Source organism: Haematobia irritans, chromosome 3 (genome assembly GCF_050003625.1).
Source record: "Haematobia irritans isolate KBUSLIRL chromosome 3, ASM5000362v1, whole genome shotgun sequence".
Taxonomy (NCBI): domain Eukaryota; kingdom Metazoa; phylum Arthropoda; class Insecta; order Diptera; family Muscidae; genus Haematobia; species Haematobia irritans.
The window spans coordinates 113,735,179-113,758,488 of NC_134399.1; positions in this window are offsets into that span (position 1 = coordinate 113,735,179).

Here is a 23,310-nt window from a genome sequence, read left to right on the forward strand (position 1 = left end):
GGACTTTAATTCGTGACCACCCCCAAAAAATTGAAAAATCCACCCAAAACCTAAAAAAATTGAAATTTTTATATGAAAAACTTCTTTTGCCCATATCCCCTAAACTAAGCGTCCTAGAGCGAAAAGGACTATAATTCGTGACCACCCCAAAAAATTGAAAAATCCACCCAAAACCTAAAAAAATTGAAGTTTTTATATGAAAATCTTCTTTTGCCCATATCTCCTTAAATATGCGTCCTAGAGCGAAAAGGACTTTAATTCGTGACCACCCCAAAAAATTGAAAAATCCACCCAAAACCTAAAAAAATTGAAGTTTTTATATGAAAAACTTCTTTTGCCCATATCTCCTTAAATATGCGTCCTAGAGCGAAAAGGACTTTAATTCGTGACCACCCCAAAAAATTGAAAAATCCACCCAAAACCTAAAAAAATTGAAATTTTTATATGAAAAACTTCTTTTGCCCATATCTCCTTAAATATGCGTCCTAGAGCGAAAAGGACTTTAATTCGTGACCACCCCAAAAAATTGAAAAATCCACCCAAAACCTAAAAAAATTGAATTTTTTATATGAAAAACTTCTTTTGCCCATATCTCCTTAAATATGCGTCCTAGAGCGAAAAGGACTTAAATTCGTGACCACCCCAAAAAATTGAAAAATCCACCCAAAACCTAAAAAAAATTGAAATTTTTATATGAAAAACTTCTTTTGCCCAAATCTCCTAAACTAAGCGTCCTAGAGCGAAAAGGACTTTAATTCGTGACCACCCCCAAAAAATTGAAAAATCCACCCAAAACCTAAAAAAATTGAAATTTTTATATGAAAAACTTCTTTTGCCCATATCTCCTTAAATATGCGTCCTAGAGCGAAAAGGACTTTAATTCGTGACCACCCCAAAAAATTGAAAAATCCACCCAAAACCTAAAAAAATTGAAATTTTTATATGAAAAACTTCTTTTGCCCATATCTCCTTAAATATGCGTCCTAGAGCGAAAAGGACTTAAATTCGTGACCACCCCAAAAAATTGAAAAATCCACCCAGAACCTAAAAAAATTGAAATTTTTATATGAAAACCTTCTTTTGCCCATATCTCCTTAAATATGCGTCCTAGAGCGAAAAGGACTTTAATTCGTGACCACCCCCAAAAAATTGAAAAATCCACCCAAAACCTAAAAAAATTGAAATTTTTATATGAAAAACTTCTTTTGCCCATATCTCCTTAAATATGCGTCCTAGAGCGAAAAGGACTTTAATTCGTGACCACCCCTAAATATTGAAAAATCCACCCAAAACCTAAAAAAAATTGAAATTTTTATATGAAAAACTTCTTTTGCCCATATCTCCTTAAATATGCGTCCTAGAGCAAAAAGGACTTTAATTCGTGACCACCCCCAAAAAATTTAAAAATCCACCCAAAACCTAAAAAAATTGAAATTTTTATATGAAAAACTTCTTTTGCCCATATCTCCTTAAATATGCGTCCTAGAGCGAAAAGGACTTTAATTCGTGACCACCCCCAAAAAATTGAAAAATCCACCCAAAACCTAAAAAAATTAAATTTTTATATGAATATCTTCTTTTGCCCATATCTCCTTAAATATGCGTCCTCGAGCAAAATGGACTTTAATTCGTGACCACCCCCAAAAAATTGAAAAATCCACCCAAAACCTAAAAAAATTGAAATTTTTATATGAAAAACTTCTTTTGCCCATATCTCCTAAACTAAGCGTCCTAGAGCGAAAAGGACTATAATTCGTGACCACCCCCAAAAAATTTAAAAATCCACCCAAAACCTAAAAAAATTGAAGTTTTTATATGAAAAACTTCTTTTGCCCATTTTTCTCCTTAAATATGCGTCCTAGAGCGAAAAGGACTTTAATTCGTGACCACCCCAAAAAATTGAAAAATCCACCCAAAACCTAAAAAAATTGAAATTTTTATATGAAAAACTTCTTTTGCCCATATCTCCTTAAATATTCGTCCTAGAGCGAAAAGGACTTTAATTCGTGACCACCCCCAAAAAATTGAAAAATCCACCCAAAACCTAAAAAAATTGAAATTTTTATATGAAAAACTTCTTTTGCCCATATCTCCTTAAATATGCGTCCTAGAGCGAAAAAGACTTTAATTCGTGACCACCCCAAAAAATTGAAAAATCCACCCAAAACCTAAAAAAATTGAAATTTTTATATGAAAAACTTCTTTTGCCCATATCTCCTTAAATATGCGTCTTATAGCGAAAAGGACTTTAATTCGTGACCACCCCCAAAAAATTGAAAAATCCACCCAAAACCTAAAAAAATTGAAATTTTTATATGAAAACCTTCTTTTGCCCATATCTCCTTAAATATGCGTCCTAGAGCGAAAAGGACTTTAATTCGTGACCACCCCAAAAAAATATTGAAAAATCCACCCAAAACCTAAAAAAAAATTGAAATTTTTATATGAAAAACTTCTTTTGCCCATATCTCCTTAAATATGCGTCTTATAGCGAAAAGGACTTTAATTCGTGACCACCCCCAAAAAATTGAAAAATCCACCCAAAACCTAAAAAATTGAAATTTTTATATGAAACCTTCTTTTGCCCATATCTCCTAAACTAAGCGTCCTAGAGCGAAAAGGACTATAATTCGTGACCACCCCCAAAAAATTGAAAAATCCAACCAAAACCTAAAAAAATTTAAATTTTTATATGAAAAACTTCTTTTGCCCATATCTCCTTAAATATGCGTCCTAGAGCGAAAAGGACTTTAATTCGTGACCACCCCCAAAAAATTGAAAAATCCACCCAAAACCTAAAAAAATTAAATTTTTATATGAATATCTTCTTTTGCCCATATCTCCTTAAATATGCGTCCTCGAGCAAAATGGACTTTAATTCGTGACCACCCCCAAAAAATTGAAAAATCCACCCAAAACCTAAAAAAATTGAAATTTTTATATGAAAAACTTCTTTTGCCCATATCTCCTAAACTAAGCGTCCTAGAGCGAAAAGGACTATAATTCGTGACCACCCCCAAAAAATTTAAAAATCCACCCAAAACCTAAAAAAATTGAAGTTTTTATATGAAAAACTTCTTTTGCCCATTTTTCTCCTTAAATATGCGTCCTAGAGCGAAAAGGACTTTAATTCGTGACCACCCCAAAAAATTGAAAAATCCACCCAAAACCTAAAAAAATTGAAATTTTTATATGAAAAACTTCTTTTGCCCATATCTCCTTAAATATTCGTCCTAGAGCGAAAAGGACTTTAATTCGTGACCACCCCCAAAAAATTGAAAAATCCACCCAAAACCTAAAAAAATTGAAATTTTTATATGAAAAACTTCTTTTGCCCATATCTCCTTAAATATGCGTCCTAGAGCGAAAAAGACTTTAATTCGTGACCACCCCAAAAAATTGAAAAATCCACCCAAAACCTAAAAAAATTGAAATTTTTATATGAAAAACTTCTTTTGCCCATATCTCCTTAAATATGCGTCTTATAGCGAAAAGGACTTTAATTCGTGACCACCCCCAAAAAATTGAAAAATCCACCCAAAACCTAAAAAAATTGAAATTTTTATATGAAAACCTTCTTTTGCCCATATCTCCTTAAATATGCGTCCTAGAGCGAAAAGGACTTTAATTCGTGACCACCCCAAAAAAATATTGAAAAATCCACCCAAAACCTAAAAAAAAATTGAAATTTTTATATGAAAAACTTCTTTTGCCCATATCTCCTTAAATATGCGTCTTATAGCGAAAAGGACTTTAATTCGTGACCACCCCCAAAAAATTGAAAAATCCACCCAAAACCTAAAAAATTGAAATTTTTATATGAAACCTTCTTTTGCCCATATCTCCTAAACTAAGCGTCCTAGAGCGAAAAGGACTATAATTCGTGACCACCCCCAAAAAATTGAAAAATCCAACCAAAACCTAAAAAAATTTAAATTTTTATATGAAAAACTTCTTTTGCCCATATCTCCTTAAATATGCGTCCTAGAGCGAAAAGGACTTTAATTCGTGACCACCCCCAAAAAATTGAAAAATCCACCCAAAACCTAAAAAAAAATGAAATTTTTATATGAAAAACTTCTTTTACCCATATCTCCTAAACTAAGCGTCCTAGAGCGAAAAGGACTTTAATTCGTGACCACCCCCAAAAAATTGAAAAATCCACCCAAAACCTAAAAAAATTGAAATTTTTATATGAAAAACTTCTTTTGCCCATATCTCCTTAAATATGCGTCCTAGAGCGAAAAGGACTTTAATTCGTGACCAACCCCAAAAAATTGAAAAATCCACCCAAAACCTAAAAAAATTGAAATTTTTATATGAAAAACTTCTTTTGCCCATATCTCCTTAAATATGCGTCCTAGAGCGAAAAGGACTTTAATTCGTGACCACCCCCAAAAAATTGAAAAATCCACCCAAAACCTAAAAAAATTGAAATTTTTATATGAAAAACTTCTTTTGCCCATATCTCCTTAAATATGCGTCCTAGAGCGAAAAGGACTTTAATTCGTGACCAACCCCAAAAAATTGAAAAATCCACCCAAAACCTAAAAAAATTGAAATTTTTATATGAAAAACTTCTTTTGCCCATATCTCCTTAAATATGCGTCCTAGAGCGAAAATGACTTTAATTCGTGTCCACCCCCAAAAAATTGAAAAATCCACCCAAAACCTAAAAAAATTGAAATTTTTATATGAAAAACTTCTTTTGCCCATATCTCCTTAAATATGCGTCCTAGAGCGAAAAGGACTTTAATTCGTGACCACCCCCAAAAAATTGAAAAATCCACCCAAAACCTAAAAAAATTGAAATTTTTATATGAAAAACTTCTTTTGCCCATATCTCCTAAACTAAGCGTCCTAGAGCGAAAAGGACTTTAATTCGTGACCACCCCCAAAAAATTGAAAAATCCACCCAAAACCTAAAAAAATTGAAATTTTTATATGAAAAACTTCTTTTGCCCATATCTCCTAAACTAAGCGTCCTAGAGCGAAAAGGACTTTAATTCGTGACCACCCCCAAAAAATTGAAAAATCCACCTAAAACCTAAAAAAATGGAAATTTTTATATGAAAAACTTCTTTTGCCCATATCTCCTAAACTAAGCGTCCTAGAGCGAAAAGGACTTTAATTCGTGACCACCCCCAAAAAATTGAAAAATCCACCCAAAACCTAAAAAAATTGAAATTTTTATACGAAAAACTTCTTTTGCCCATATCTCCTTAAATATGCGTCTTATAGCGAAAAGGACTTTAATTCGTGACCACCCCCAAAAAATTGAAAAATCCACCCAAAACCTAAAAAAATTGAAATTTTTATACGAAAAACTTCTTTTGCCCATATCTCCTTAAATATGCGTCTTATAGCGAAAAGGACTTTAATTCGTGACCACCCCCAAAAAATTGAAAAATCCACCCAAAACCTAGAAAAATTGAAATTTTTATATGAGAACCTTCTTTTGCCCATATCTCCTTAAATATGCGTCCTAGAGCGAAAAGGACTTTAATTCGTGACCACCCCCAAAAAATTGAAACATCCACCCAAAACCTAAAAAAATTTAAGTTTTTATATGAAAAACTTCTTTTGCCCATATCTCCTTAAATATGCGTCCTAGAGCGAAAAGGACTTTAATTCGTGACCACCCCCAAAAAATTGAAAAATCCACCCAAAACCTAAAAAAATTGAAATATTTATATGAGAACCTTCTTTTGCCCATATCTCCTTAAATATGCGTCCTAGAGCGAAAAGGACTTTAATTCGTGACCACCCCCAAAAAATTGAAAAATCCACCAAAAACCTAAAAAAATTGAAGTTTTTATATGAGAACCTTCTTTTGCCCATATCTCCTTAAATATGCGTCCTAGAGCGAAAAGGACTTTAATTCGTGACCACCCCCAAAAAATTGAAAAATCCACCCAAAACCTAAAAAAATTTAAGTTTTTATATGAAAAACTTCTTTTGCCCATATCTCCTTAAATATGCGTCCTAGAGCGAAAAGGACTTTAATTCGTGACCACCCCCAAAAAATTGAAAAATCAACCCAAAACCTAAAAAAATTTAAATTTTTATATGAAAACCTTCTTTTGCCCATATCTCCTTAAATATGCGTCCTAGAGCGAAAAGGACTTTAAATCGTGACCACCCCCAAAAAATTGAAAAATCCACCCAAAACCTAAAAAAATTGAAATTTTTATATGAAAAACTTCTTTTGCCCATATCTCCTAAACTAAGCGTCCTAGAGCGAAAAGGACTTTAATTCGTGACCACCCCCAAAAAATTGAAAAATCCACCCAAAACCTAAAAAAATTGAAATTTTTATATGAAAAACTTCTTTTGCCCATATCTCCTTAAATATGCGTCCTAGAGCGAAAAGGACTTTAATTCGTGACCACCCCCAAAAAATTAAAAAATCCACCCAAAACCTAAAAAATTGAAATTTTTATATGAAAACCTTCTTTTGCCCATATCTCCTAAACTAAGCGTCCTAGAGCGAAAAGGACTATAATTCGTGACCACCCCCAAAAAATTGAAAAATCCACCCAAAACCTAAAAAAATTGAAATTTTTATATGAAAAACTTCTTTTGCCCATATCTCCTAAACTAAGCGTCCTAGAGCGAAAAGGACTTTAATTCGTGACCACCCCCAAAAAATTGAAAAATCCACCCAAAACCTAGAAAAATTGAAATTTTTATATGAGAACCTTCTTTTGCCCATATCTCCTTAAATATGCGTCCTAGAGCGAAAAGGACTTTAATTCGTGACCACCCCCAAAAAATTGAAACATCCACCCAAAACCTAAAAAAATTTAAGTTTTTATATGAAAAACTTCTTTTGCCCATATCTCCTTAAATATGCGTCCTAGAGCGAAAAGGACTTTAATTCGTGACCACCCCCAAAAAATTGAAAAATCCACCCAAAACCTAAAAAAATTGAAATATTTATATGAGAACCTTCTTTTGCCCATATCTCCTTAAATATGCGTCCTAGAGCGAAAAGGACTTTAATTCGTGACCACCCCCAAAAAATTGAAAAATCCACCAAAAACCTAAAAAAATTGAAGTTTTTATATGAGAACCTTCTTTTGCCCATATCTCCTTAAATATGCGTCCTAGAGCGAAAAGGACTTTAATTCGTGACCACCCCCAAAAAATTGAAAAATCAACCCAAAACCTAAAAAAATTTAAATTTTTATATGAAAACCTTCTTTTGCCCATATCTCCTTAAATATGCGTCCTAGAGCGAAAAGGACTTTAAATCGTGACCACCCCCAAAAAATTGAAAAATCCACCCAAAACCTAAAAAAATTGAAATTTTTATATGAAAAACTTCTTTTGCCCATATCTCCTAAACTAAGCGTCCTAGAGCGAAAAGGACTTTAATTCGTGACCACCCCCAAAAAATTGAAAAATCCACCCAAAACCTAAAAAAATTGAAATTTTTATATGAAAAACTTCTTTTGCCCATATCTCCTTAAATATGCGTCCTAGAGCGAAAAGGACTTTAATTCGTGACCACCCCCAAAAAATTAAAAAATCCACCCAAAACCTAAAAAATTGAAATTTTTATATGAAAACCTTCTTTTGCCCATATCTCCTAAACTAAGCGTCCTAGAGCGAAAAGGACTATAATTCGTGACCACCCCCAAAAAATTGAAAAATCCACCCAAAACCTAAAAAAATTGAAATTTTTATATGAAAAACTTCTTTTGCCCATATCTCCTAAACTAAGCGTCCTAGAGCGAAAAGGACTTTAATTCGTGACCACCCCCAAAAAATTGAAAAATCCACCCAAAACCTAAAAAAATTTAAGTTTTTATATGAAAAACTTCTTTTGCCCATATCTCCTTAAATATGCGTCCTAGAGCGAAAAGGACTTTAATTCGTGACCACCCCCAAAAAATTGAAAAATCCACCCAAAACCTAAAAAAATTGAAGTTTTTATATGAAAAACTTCTTTTGCCCATATCTCCTTAAATATGCGTCCTAGAGCGAAAAGGTCTTTAATTCGTGACCACCCTCAAACAATTGAAAAATCCACCCAAAACGTAAAAAAATTGAAATTTTTATATGAAAAACTTCTTTTGTCCATATCTCCTTAAATATGCGTCCTAGAGCGAAAAGGACTTTAATTCGTGACCACCCCCAAAAAATTGAAAAATCCACCCAAAACCTAAAAAAATTTAAATTTTTATATGAAAAACTTCTTTTGCCCATATCTCCTTAAATATGCGTCCTAGAGCGAAAAGGACTTTAATTCGTGACCACCCCCAAAAAATTTAAAAATCCACCCAAAACCTAAAAAAATTGAAATTTTTATATGAAAAACTTCTTTTGCCCATATCTCCTTAAATATGCGTCCTAGAGCGAAAAGGACTTTAATTCGTGACCACCCCTAAAAAATTGAAAAATCCACCCAAAACCTAAAAAAATTGAAATTTTTATATGAAAAACTTATTTTGCCCATATCTCCTTAAATATGCGTCCTAGAGCGAAAAGAACTTTAATTCGTGACCACCCCCAAAAAATTGAAAAATCCACCCAAAACCTAAAAAAATTGAAATTTTTATATGAAAAACTTCTTTTGCCCATATCTCCTTAAATATGCGTCCTAGAGCGAAAAGGACTTTAATTCGTGACCACCCCCAAAAAATTGAAAAATCCACCCAAAACCTAAAAAAATTGAAATTTTTATATGAAAAACTTCTTTTGCCCATATCTCCTTAAATATGCGTCCTAGAGCGAAAAGGACTTTAATTCGTGACCACCCCCAAAAAATTGAAAAATCAACCCAAAACCTAAAAAAATTGAAATTTTTATATGAAAACCTTCTTTTGCCCATATCTCCTTAAATATGCGTCCTAGAGCGAAAAGGACTTTAAATCGTGACCACCCCCAAAAAATTGAAAAATCCACCCAAAACCTAAAAAAATTTAAATTTTTATATGAAAAACTTCTTTTGCCCATATCTCCTAAACTAAGCGTCCTAGAGCGAAAAGGACTTTAATTCGTGACCACCCCCAAAAAATTTAAAAATCCACCCAAAACCTAAAAAAATTTAAGTTTTTATATGAAAAACTTCTTTTGCCCATTTTTCTCCTTAAATATGCGTCCTAGAGCGAAAAGGACTTTAATTCGTGACCACCCCAAAAAATTGAAAAATCCACCCAAAACCTAAAAAAATTGAAATTTTTATATGAAAAACTTCTTTTGCCCATATCTCCTTAAATATGCGTCCTAGAGCGAAAAGGACTTTAATTCGTGACCACCCCCAAAAAATTGAAAAATCCACCCAAAACCTAAAAAAATTGAAATTTTTATATGAAAAACTTCTTTTGCCCATATCTCCTTAAATATGCGTCCTAGAGCGAAAAGGACTTTAATTCGTGACCACCCCAAAAAATTGAAAAATCCACCCAAAACCTAAAAAAAATTGAAATTTTTATATGAAAAACTTCTTTTGCCCATATCTCCTTAAATATGCGTCTTATAGCGAAAAGGACTTTAATTCGTGACCACCCCCAAAAAATTGAAAAATCCACCCAAAACCTAAAAAAATTGAAATTTTTATATGAAAACCTTCTTTTGCCCATATCTCCTTAAATATGCCTCCTAGAGCGAAAAGGACTTTAATTCGTGACCACCCCAAAAAAATATTGAAAAATCCACCCAAAACCTAAAAAAAAATTGAAATTTTTATATGAAAAACTTCTTTTGCCCATATCTCCTTAAATATGCGTCTTATAGCGAAAAGGACTTTAATTCGTGACCACCCCCAAAAAATTGAAAAATCCACCCAAAACCTAAAAAAATTGAAATTTTTATACGAAAAACTTCTTTTGCCCATATCTCCTTAAATATGCGTCTTATAGCGAAAAGGACTTTAATTCGTGACCACCCCCAAAAAATTGAAAAATCCACCCAAAACCTAGAAAAATTGAAATTTTTATATGAGAACCTTCTTTTGCCCATATCTCCTTAAATATGCGTCCTAGAGCGAAAAGGACTTTAATTCGTGACCACCCCCAAAAAATTGAAACATCCACCCAAAACCTAAAAAAATTTAAGTTTTTATATGAAAAACTTCTTTTGCCCATATCTCCTTAAATATGCGTCCTAGAGCGAAAAGGACTTTAATTCGTGACCACCCCCAAAAAATTGAAAAATCCACCCAAAACCTAAAAAAATTGAAATATTTATATGAGAACCTTCTTTTGCCCATATCTCCTTAAATATGCGTCCTAGAGCGAAAAGGACTTTAATTCGTGACCACCCCCAAAAAATTGAAAAATCCACCAAAAACCTAAAAAAATTGAAGTTTTTATATGAGAACCTTCTTTTGCCCATATCTCCTTAAATATGCGTCCTAGAGCGAAAAGGACTTTAATTCGTGACCACCCCCAAAAAATTGAAAAATCCACCCAAAACCTAAAAAAATTTAAGTTTTTATATGAAAAACTTCTTTTGCCCATATCTCCTTAAATATGCGTCCTAGAGCGAAAAGGACTTTAATTCGTGACCACCCCCAAAAAATTGAAAAATCAACCCAAAACCTAAAAAAATTTAAATTTTTATATGAAAACCTTCTTTTGCCCATATCTCCTTAAATATGCGTCCTAGAGCGAAAAGGACTTTAAATCGTGACCACCCCCAAAAAATTGAAAAATCCACCCAAAACCTAAAAAAATTGAAATTTTTATATGAAAAACTTCTTTTGCCCATATCTCCTAAACTAAGCGTCCTAGAGCGAAAAGGACTTTAATTCGTGACCACCCCCAAAAAATTGAAAAATCCACCCAAAACCTAAAAAAATTGAAATTTTTATATGAAAAACTTCTTTTGCCCATATCTCCTTAAATATGCGTCCTAGAGCGAAAAGGACTTTAATTCGTGACCACCCCCAAAAAATTAAAAAATCCACCCAAAACCTAAAAAATTGAAATTTTTATATGAAAACCTTCTTTTGCCCATATCTCCTAAACTAAGCGTCCTAGAGCGAAAAGGACTATAATTCGTGACCACCCCCAAAAAATTGAAAAATCCACCCAAAACCTAAAAAAATTGAAATTTTTATATGAAAAACTTCTTTTGCCCATATCACCTAAACTAAGCGTCCTAGAGCGAAAAGGACTTTAATTCGTGACCACCCCCAAAAAATTGAAAAATCCACCCAAAACCTAAAAAAATTTAAGTTTTTATATGAAAAACTTCTTTTGCCCATATCTCCTTAAATATGCGTCCTAGAGCGAAAAGGACTTTAATTCGTGACCACCCCCAAAAAATTGAAAAATCCACCCAAAACCTAAAAAAATTGAAGTTTTTATATGAAAAACTTCTTTTGCCCATATCTCCTTAAATATGCGTCCTAGAGCGAAAAGGTCTTTAATTCGTGACCACCCTCAAACAATTGAAAAATCCACCCAAAACGTAAAAAAATTGAAATTTTTATATGAAAAACTTCTTTTGTCCATATCTCCTTAAATATGCGTCCTAGAGCGAAAAGGACTTTAATTCGTGACCACCCCCAAAAAATTGAAAAATCCACCCAAAACCTAAAAAAATTTAAATTTTTATATGAAAAACTTCTTTTGCCCATATCTCCTTAAATATGCGTCCTAGAGCGAAAAGGACTTTAATTCGTGACCACCCCCAAAAAATTTAAAAATCCACCCAAAACCTAAAAAAATTGAAATTTTTATATGAAAAACTTCTTTTGCCCATATCTCCTTAAATATGCGTCCTAGAGCGAAAAGGACTTTAATTCGTGACCACCCCTAAAAAATTGAAAAATCCACCCAAAACCTAAAAAAATTGAAATTTTTATATGAAAAACTTATTTTGCCCATATCTCCTTAAATATGCGTCCTAGAGCGAAAAGAACTTTAATTCGTGACCACCCCCAAAAAATTGAAAAATCCACCCAAAACCTAAAAAAATTGAAATTTTTATATGAAAAACTTCTTTTGCCCATATCTCCTTAAATATGCGTCCTAGAGCGAAAAGGACTTTAATTCGTGACCACCCCCAAAAAATTGAAAAATCCACCCAAAACCTAAAAAAATTGAAATTTTTATATGAAAAACTTCTTTTGCCCATATCTCCTTAAATATGCGTCCTAGAGCGAAAAGGACTTTAATTCGTGACCACCCCCAAAAAATTGAAAAATCAACCCAAAACCTAAAAAAATTGAAATTTTTATATGAAAACCTTCTTTTGCCCATATCTCCTTAAATATGCGTCCTAGAGCGAAAAGGACTTTAAATCGTGACCACCCCCAAAAAATTGAAAAATCCACCCAAAACCTAAAAAAATTTAAATTTTTATATGAAAAACTTCTTTTGCCCATATCTCCTAAACTAAGCGTCCTAGAGCGAAAAGGACTTTAATTCGTGACCACCCCCAAAAAATTTAAAAATCCACCCAAAACCTAAAAAAATTTAAGTTTTTATATGAAAAACTTCTTTTGCCCATTTTTCTCCTTAAATATGCGTCCTAGAGCGAAAAGGACTTTAATTCGTGACCACCCCAAAAAATTGAAAAATCCACCCAAAACCTAAAAAAATTGAAATTTTTATATGAAAAACTTCTTTTGCCCATATCTCCTTAAATATGCGTCCTAGAGCGAAAAGGACTTTAATTCGTGACCACCCCCAAAAAATTGAAAAATCCACCCAAAACCTAAAAAAATTGAAATTTTTATATGAAAAACTTCTTTTGCCCATATCTCCTTAAATATGCGTCCTAGAGCGAAAAGGACTTTAATTCGTGACCACCCCAAAAAATTGAAAAATCCACCCAAAACCTAAAAAAAATTGAAATTTTTATATGAAAAACTTCTTTTGCCCATATCTCCTTAAATATGCGTCTTATAGCGAAAAGGACTTTAATTCGTGACCACCCCCAAAAAATTGAAAAATCCACCCAAAACCTAAAAAAATTGAAATTTTTATATGAAAACCTTCTTTTGCCCATATCTCCTTAAATATGCCTCCTAGAGCGAAAAGGACTTTAATTCGTGACCACCCCAAAAAAATATTGAAAAATCCACCCAAAACCTAAAAAAAAATTGAAATTTTTATATGAAAAACTTCTTTTGCCCATATCTCCTTAAATATGCGTCTTATAGCGAAAAGGACTTTAATTCGTGACCACCCCCAAAAAATTGAAAAATCCACCCAAAACCTAAAAAATTGAAATTTTTATATGAAAACCTTCTTTTGCCCATATCTCCTAAACTAAGCGTCCTAGAGCGAAAAGGACTATAATTCGTGACCACCCCCAAAAAATTGAAAAATCCAACCAAAACCTAAAAAAAATGAAATTTTTATATGAAAAACTTCTTTTGCCCATATCTCCTTAAATATGCGTCCTAGAGCGAAAAGGACTTTAATTCGTGACCACCCCAAAAAATTGAAAAATCCACCCAAAACCTAAAAAAATTGAAATTTTTATATGAAAAACTTCTTTTGCCCATATCTCCTTAAATATGCGTCTTATAGCGAAAAGGACTTTAATTCGGGACCACCCCCAAAAAATTGAAAAATCCACCCAAAACCTAAAAAAAATTAAATTTTTATATGAAAACCTTCTTTTGCCCATATCTCCTTAAATATGCGTCTTATGCGAAAAGGACTTTAATTCGTGACCACCCCCAAAAAATTAAAAAATCCACCCAAAACCTAAAAAAATTGAAATTTTTATATGAAAAACTTCTTTTGCCCATATCTCCTTAAATATGCGTCCTAGAGCGAAAAGAACTTTAATTCGTGACCACCCCCAAAAAATTGAAAAATCCACCCAAAACCTAAAAAAATTGAAATTTTTATATGAAAACCTTCTTTTGCCCATATCTCCTTAAATATGCGTCTTATAGCGAAAAGGACTTTAATTCGTGACCACCCCAAAAAATTGAAAAATCCACCCAAAACCTAAAAAAATTGAAATTTTTATATGAAAACCTTCTTTTGCCCATATCTCCTTAAATATGCGTCCTAGAGCGAAAAGGACTTTAATTCGTGACCACCCGCAAAAAATTGAAAAATCCACCCAAAACCTAAAACAATTTAAGTTTTTATATGAAAAACTTCTTTTGCCCATATCTCCTTAAATATGCGTCCTAGAGCGAAAAGGACTTTAATTCGTGACCACCCCAAAAAATTGAAAAATCCACCCAAAACCTAAAAAAATTGAAATTTTTATATGAAAAACTTCTTTTGCCCATATCTCCTAAACTAAGCGTCCTAGAGCGAAAAGGACTTTAATTCGTGACCACCCCCAAAAAATTGAAAAATCCACCTAAAACCTAAAAAAATTGAAATTTTTATATGAAAAACTTCTTTTGCCCATATCTCCTAAACTAAGCGTCCTAGAGCGAAAAGGACTTTAATTCGTGACCACCCCCAAAAAATTGAAAAATCCACCCAAAACCTAAAAAAATTGAAATTTTTATACGAAAAACTTCTTTTGCCCATATCTCCTTAAATATGCGTCTTATAGCGAAAAGGACTTTAATTCGTGACCACCCCCAAAAAATTGAAAAATCCACCCAAAACCTAAAAAAATTGAAATTTTTATACGAAAAACTTCTTTTGCCCATATCTCCTTAAATATGCGTCTTATAGCGAAAAGGACTTTAATTCGTGACCACCCCCAAAAAATTGAAAAATCCACCCAAAACCTAGAAAAATTGAAATTTTTATATGAGAACCTTCGTTTGCCCATATCTCCTTAAATATGCGTCCTAGAGCGAAAAGGACTTTAATTCGTGACCACCCCCAAAAAATTGAAAAATCCACCCAAAACCTAAAAAAATTGAAATATTTATATGAGAACCTTCTTTTGCCCATATCTCCTTAAATATGCGTCCTAGAGCGAAAAGGACTTTAATTCGTGACCACCCCCAAAAAATTGAAAAATCCACCAAAAACCTAAAAAAAATTGAAGTTTTTATATGAGAACCTTCTTTTGCCCATATCTCCTTAAATATGCGTCCTAGAGCGAAAAGGACTTTAATTCGTGACCACCCCCAAAAAATTGAAAAATCCACCCAAAACCTAAAAAAATTGAAGTTTTTATATGAAAAACTTCTTTTGCCCATATCTCCTTAAATATGCGTCCTAGAGCGAAAAGGACTTTAATTCGTGACCACCCCCAAAAAATTGAAAAATCAACCCAAAACCTAAAAAAATTTAAATTTTTATATGAAAACCTTCTTTTGCCCATATCTCCTTAAATATGCGTCCTAGAGCGAAAAGGACTTTAAATCGTGACCACCCCCAAAAAATTGAAAAATCCACCCAAAACCTAAAAAAATTTAAATTTTTATATGAAAAACTTCTTTTGCCCATATCTCCTAAACTAAGCGTCCTAGAGCGAAAAGGACTTTAATTCGTGACCACCCCCAAAAAATTGAAAAATCCACCCAAAACCTAAAAAAATTTAAGTTTTTATATGAAAAACTTCTTTTGCCCATATCTCCTTAAATATGCGTCCTAGAGCGAAAAGGACTTTAATTCGTGACCACCCCCAAAAAATTGAAAAATCCACCCAAAACCTAAAAAAATTGAAATTTTTATATGAGAACCTTCTTTTGCCCATATCTCCTTAAATATGCGTCCTAGAGCGAAAAGGACTTTAATTCGTGACCACCCCCAAAAAATTGAAAAATCCACCCAAAACCTAAAAAAATTGAAGTTTTTATATGAAAAACTTCTTTTGCCCATATCTCCTTAAATATGCGTCCTAGAGCGAAAAGGACTTTAATTCGTGACCACCCCCAAAAAATTGAAAAATCCACCCAAAACCTAAAAAAAATTGAAATTTTTATATGAAAAACTTCTTTTGCCCATATCTCCTTAAATATGCGTCCTAGAGCGAAAAGGTTTTTTATTCGTGACCACCCTCAAACAATTGAAAAATCCACCCAAAACCTAAAAAAATTGAAATTTTTATATGAAAAACTTCTTTTGCCCATATCTCCTTAAATATGCGTCCTAGAGCGAAAAGGACTTTAATTCGTGACCACCCCCAAAAAATTGAAAAATCCACCCAAAACCTAAAAAAATTTAAGTTTTTATATGAAAAACTTCTTTTGCCCATATCTCCTTAAATATGCGTCCTAGAGCGAAAAGGACTTTAATTCGTGACCACCCCCAAAAAATTGAAAAATCCACCCAAAACCTAAAAAAATTGAAATTTTTATATGAGAACCTTCTTTTGCCCATATCTCCTTAAATATGCGTCCTAGAGCGAAAAGGACTTTAATTCGTGACCACCCCCAAAAAATTGAAAAATCCACCCAAAACCTAAAAAAATTGAAGTTTTTATATGAAAAACTTCTTTTGCCAATATCTCCTTAAATATGCGTCCTAGAGCGAAAAGGACTTTAATTCGTGACCACCCCCAAAAAATTGAAAAATCCACCCAAAACCTAAAAAAATTGAAATTTTTATATGAAAAACTTCTTTTGCCCATATCTCCTTAAATATGCGTCCTAGAGCGAAAAGGTCTTTAATTCGTGACCACCCTCAAACAATTGAAAAATCCACCCAAAACCTAAAAAAATTGAAATTTTTATATGAAAAACTTCTTTTGCCCATATCTCCTTAAATATGCGTCCTAGAGCGAAAAGGACTTTAATTCGTGACCACCCCCAAAAAATTGAAAAATCCACCCAAAACCTAAAAAAATTTAAATTTTTATATGAAAAACTTCTTTTGCCCATATCTCCTTAAATATGCGTCCTAGAGCGAAAAGGACTTTAATTCGTGACCACCCCCAAAAAATTTAAAAATCCACCCAAAACCTAAAAAAATTGAAATTTTTATATGAAAAACTTCTTTTGCCCATATCTCCTTAAATATGCGTCCTAGAGCGAAAAGGACTTTAATTCGTGACCACCCCAAAAAATTGAAAAATCCACCCAAAACCTAAAAAAATTGAAATTTTTATATGAAAAACTTATTTTGCCCATATCTCCTTAAATATGCGTCCTAGAGCGAAAAGAACTTTAATTCGTGACCACCCCCAAAAAATTGAAAAATCCAACCAAAACCTAAAAAAATTGAAATTTTTATATGAAAAACTTCTTTTGCCCATATCTCCTTAAATATGCGTCCTAGAGCGAAAAGGACTTTAATTCGTGACCACCCCAAAAAATTGAAAAATCCACCCAAAACCTAAAAAAATTGAAATTTTTATATGAAAAACTTCTTTTGCCCATATCTCCTTAAATATGCGTCCTAGAGCGAAAAGGACTTTAATTCGTGACCACCCCCAAAAAATTGAAAAATCAACCCAAAACCTAAAAAAATTGAAATTTTTATATGAAAACCTTCTTTTGCCCATATCTCCTTAAATATGCGTCCTAGAGCGAAAAGGACTTTAAATCGTGACCACCCCCAAAAAATTGAAAAATCCACCCAAAACCTAAAAAAATTTAAATTTTTATATGAAAAACTTCTTTTGCCCATATCTCCTAAACTAAGCGTCCTAGAGCGAAAAGGACTTTAATTCGTGACCACCCCCAAAAAATTGAAAAATCCACCCAAAACCTAAAAAAATTTAAGTTTTTATATGAAAAACTTCTTTTGCCCATATCTCCTTAAATATGCGTCCTAGAGCGAAAAGGACTTTAATTCGTGACCACCCCCAAAAAATTGAAAAATCCACCCAAAACCTAAAAAAATTGAAATTTTTATATGAGAACCTTCTTTTGCCCATATCTCCTTAAATATGCGTCCTAGAGCGAAAAGGACTTTAATTCGTGACCACCCCCAAAAAATTGAAAAATCCACCCAAAACCTAAAAAAATTGAAGTTTTTATATGAAAAACTTCTTTTGCCCATATCTCCTTAAATATGCGTCCTAGAGCGAAAAGGACTTTAATTCGTGACCACCCCCAAAAAATTGAAAAATCCACCCAAAACCTAAAAAAATTGAAATTTTTATATGAAAAACTTCTTTTGCCCATATCTCCTTAAATATGCGTCCTAGAGCGAAAAGGTCTTTAATTCGTGACCACCCTCAAACAATTGAAAAATCCACCCAAAACCTAAAAAAATTGAAATTTTTATATGAAAAACTTCTTTTGCCCATATCTCCTTAAATATGCGTCCTAGAGCGAAAAGGACTTTAATTCGTGACCACCCCCAAAAAATTGAAAAATCCACCCAAAACCTAAAAAAATTGAAGTTTTTATATGAAAAACTTCTTTTGCCCATATCTCCTTAAATATGCGTCCTAGAGCGAAAAGGACTTTAATTCGTGACCACCCCCAAAAAATTTAAAAATCCACCCAAAACCTAAAAAAATTGAAATTTTTATATGAAAAACTTCTTTTGCCCATATCTCCTTAAATATGCGTCCTAGAGCGAAAAGGTCTTTAATTCGTGACCACCCTCAAACAATTGAAAAATCCACCCAAAACCTAAAAAAATTGAAATTTTTATATGAAAAACTTCTTTTGCCCATATCTCCTTAAATATGCGTCCTAGAGCGAAAAGGACTTTAATTCGTGACCACCCCCAAAAAATTGAAAAATCCACCCAAAACCTAAAAAAATTTAAGTTTTTATATGAAAAACTTCTTTTGCCCATATCTCCTTAAATATGCGTCCTAGAGCGAAAAGGACTTTAATTCGTGACCACCCCCAAAAAATTGAAAAATCCACCCAAAACCTAAAAAAATTGAAATTTTTATATGAGAACCTTCTTTTGCCCATATCTCCTTAAATATGCGTCCTAGAGCGAAAAGGACTTTAATTCGTGACCACCCCCAAAAAATTGAAAAATCTACCCAAAACCTAAAAAAATTGAAGTTTTTATATGAAAAACTTCTTTTGCCCATATCTCCTTAAATATGCGTCCTAGAGCGAAAAGGACTTTAATTCGTGACCACCTCCAAAAAATTGAAAAATCCACCCAAAACCTAAAAAAATTGAAATTTTTATATGAAAAACTTCTTTTGCCCATATCTCCTTAAATATGCGTCCTAGAGCGAAAAGGACTTTAATTCGTGACCACCCCCAAAAAATTGAAAAATCCACCCAAAACCTAAAAAAATTGAAATTTTTATATGAAAAACTTCTTTTGCCCATATTTCCTAAACTAAGCGTCCTAGAGCGAAAAGGACTTTAATTCGTGACCACCCCCAAAAAATTGAAAAATCCATCCAAAACCTAAAAAAATTGAAATTTTTATATGAAAAACTTCTTTTGCCCATATCTCCTAAACTAAGCGTCCTAGAGCGAAAAGGACTATAATTCGTGACCACCCTCAAACAATTGAAAAATCCACCCAAAACCTAAAAAAATTGAAATTTTTATATGAAAAACTTCTTTTGCCCATATCTCCTTAAATATGCGTCCTAGAGCGAAAAGGACTTTAATTCGTGACCACCCCCAAAAAATTGAAAAATCCACCCAAAACCTAAAAAATTGAAATTTTTATATGAAAAACTTTTTTTGCCCATATCTCCTTAAATATGCGTCCTAGAGCGAAAAGGACTTTAATTCGTGACCACCCCCAAAAAATTGAAAAATCCACCCAAAACCTAAAAAAATTGAAATTTTTATATGAACACCTTCTTTTGCCCATATCTCCTTAAATATGCGTCCTAGAGCGAAAAGGACTTTAATTCGTGACCACCCTCAAACAATTGAAAAATCCACCCAAAACCTAAAAAAATTGAAATTTTTATACGAAAAACTTCTTTTGCCCATATCTCCTTAAATATGCGTCCTAGAGCGAAAAGGACTTTAATTCGTGACCACCCCCAAAAAATTGAAAAATCCACCCAAAACCTAAAAAAATTGAAATTTTTATATGAACACCTTCTTTTGCCCATATCTCCTTAAATATGCGTCCTAGAGCGAAAAGGACTTTAATTCGTGACCACCCTCAAACAATTGAAAAATCCACCCAAAACCTAAAAAAATTGAAATTTTTATACGAAAAACTTCTTTTGCCCATATCTCCTTAAATATGCGTCCTAGAGCGAAAAGGACTTTAATTCGTGACCACCCCAAAAAATTTAAAACTCCACCCAAAACCTAAAAAAATTGAAATTTTTATATGAAAAACTTCTTTTGCCCATATCTCCTTAAATATGCGTCCTAGAGCGAAAAGGACTTTAATTCGTGACCACCCCCAAAAAATTGAAAAATCCACCCAAAACCTAAAAAAATTGAAATTTTTATATGAAAAACTTCTTTTGCCCATATCTCCTAAACTAAGCGTCCTAGAGCGAAAAGGACTATAATTCGTGACCACCCTCAAACAATTGAAAAATCCACCCAAAACCTAAAAAAAATTGAAATTTTTATATGAAAAACTTCTTTTGCCCATATCTCCTTAAATATGCGTCCTAGAGCGAAAAGGACATTAATTCGTGACCACCCCCAAAAAATTGAAAAATCCACCCAAAACCTAAAAAAAATTGAAATTTCTATATGAAAAACTTCTTTTGCCCATATCTCCTTAAATATGCGTCCTAGAGCGAAAAGGACTTTAATTCGTGACCACCCCCAAAAAATTGAAAAATCCACCCAAAACCTAAAAAAATTGAAATTTTTATATGAAAAACTTCTTTTGCCCATATCTCCTTAAATATGCGTCCTAGAGCGAAAAGGACTATAATTCGTGACCACCCCCAAAAAATTGAAAAATCCACCCAAAACCTAAAAAAATTGAAATTTTTATATGAAAACCTTCTTTTGCCCATATCTCCTTAAATATGCGTCCTAGAGCGAAAAGGACTTTAATTCGTGACCACCCCCAAAAAATTGAAAAATCCACCCAAAACCTAAAAAAATTGAAGTTTTTATATGAAAAACTTCTTTTGCCCATATCTCCTTAAATATGCGTCCTAGAGCGAAAAGGACTTTAATTCGTGACCACCCCCAAAAAATTGAAAAATCCACCCAAAACCTAAAAAAATTGAAGTTTTTATATGAAAAACTTCTTTTGCCCATATCTCCTTAAATATGCGTCTTATAGCGAAAAGGACTTTAATTCGTGACCACCCCCAAAAAATTGAAAAATCCACCCAAAACCTAAAAAAATTGAAGTTTTTGTATGAAAAACTTCTTTTGCCCATATCTCCTTAAATATGCGTCCTAGAGCGAAAAGGACTTTAAGTCATGACCACCCCCAAAAAATTGAAAAATCCACCCAAAACCTAAAAAAATTGAAATTTTTATATGAAAAACTTCTTTTGCCCATATCTCCTAAACTAAGCCTCCTAGAGCGAAAAGGATTTTAATTCGTGACCACCCCCAAAAAATTGAAAAATCCACCCAAAACCTAAAAAAATTGAAATTTTTATATGAAAAACTTCTTTTGCCCATATCTCCTAAACTAAGCGTCCTAGAGCGAAAAGGACTTTAATTCGTGACCACCCCCAAAAAATTGAAAAATCCACCCAAAACCTAAAAAAATTGAAATTTTTATATGAAAAACTTCTTTTGCCCATATCTCCTTAAATATGCGTCCTAGAGCGAAAAGGACTTTAATTCGTGACCACCCCCAAAAAATTGAAAAATCCACCCAAAACCTAAAAAAATTGAAATTTTTATATGAAAAACTTCTTTTGCCCATATCTCCTTAAATATGCGTCCTAGAGCGAAAAGGACTTTAATTCGTGACCACCCCACAAAATTGAAAAATCCACCCAAAACCTAAAAAAATTGAAATTTTTATATGAAAAACTTCTTTTGCCCATATCTCCTAAACTAAGCGTCCTAGAGCGAAAAGGACTTTAAGTCGTGACAACCCCCAAAAAATTGAAAAATCCACCCAAAACCTAAAAAAATTTAAATTTTTATATGAAAAACTTCTTTTGCCCATATCTCCTAAACTAAGCGTCCTAGAGCGAAAAGGACTTTAATTCGTGACCACCCCCAAAAAATTGAAAAATCCACCCAAAACCTAAAAAAATTGAAATTTTTATATGAAAAACTTCTTTTGCCCATATCTCCTTAAATATGCGTCCTAGAGCGAAAAGGACTTTAATTCGTGACCACACCCAAAAAATTGAAAAATCCACCCAAAACCTAAAAAAATTTAAATTTTTATATGAAAAACTTCTTTTGCCCATATCTCCTAAACTAAGCGTCCTAGAGCGAAAAGGACTATAATTCGTGACCACTCCCAAAAAATTGAAAAATCCACCCAAACCTAAAAAAATTGAAATTTTTATATGAAAACCTTCTTTTGCCCATATCTCCTTAAATATGCGTCCTAGAGCGAAAAGGACTTTAATTCGTGACCACCCCCAAAAAATTGAAAAATCCACCCAAAACCTAAAAAAATTGAAATTTTTATATGAGAACCTTCTTTTGCCCCTATCTCCTTAAATATGCGTCCTAGAGCGAAAAGGACTTTAATTCGTGACCACCCCCAAAAAATTGAAAAATCCACCCAAAACCTAAAAAAATTGAAATTTTTATATGAAAAACTTCTTTTGCCCATATCTCCTTAAATATGCGTCCTAGAGCGAAAAGGACTTTAATTCGTGACCACCCCCAAAAAATTGAAAAATCCACCCAAAACCTAAAAAAATTGAAATTTTTATATGAAAAACTTCTTTTGCCCATATCTCCTTAAATATGCGTCCTAGAGCGAAAAGGACTTTAATTCGTGACCACCCCACAAAATTGAAAAATCCACCCAAAACCTAAAAAAATTGAAATTTTTATATGAAAAACTTCTTTTGCCCATATCTCCTAAACTAAGCGTCCTAGAGCGAAAAGGACTTTAAGTCGTGACAACCCCCAAAAAATTGAAAAATCCACCCAAAACCTAAAAAAATTTAAATTTTTATATGAAAAACTTCTTTTGCCCATATCTCCTAAACTAAGCGTCCTAGAGCGAAAAGGACTTTAATTCGTGACCACCCCCAAAAAATTGAAAAATCCACCCAAAACCTAAAAAAATTGAAATTTTTATATGAAAAACTTCTTTTGCCCATATCTCCTTAAATATGCGTCCTAGAGCGAAAAGGACTTTAATTCGTGACCACCCCCAAAAAATTTAAAAATCCACCCAAAACCTAAAAAAATTGAAATTTTTATATGAAAAACTTCTTTTGCCCATATCTCCTTAAATATGCGTCCTAGAGCGAAAAGGACTTTAATTCGTGACCACCCCCAAAAAATTTAAAAATCCACCCAAAACCTAAAAAAATTGAAATTTTTATATGAAAAACTTATTTTGCCCATATCTCCTTAAATATGCGTCCTAGAGCGAAAAGAACTTTAATTCGTGACCACCCCCAAAAAATTGAAAAATCCACCCAAAACCTAAAAAAATTGAA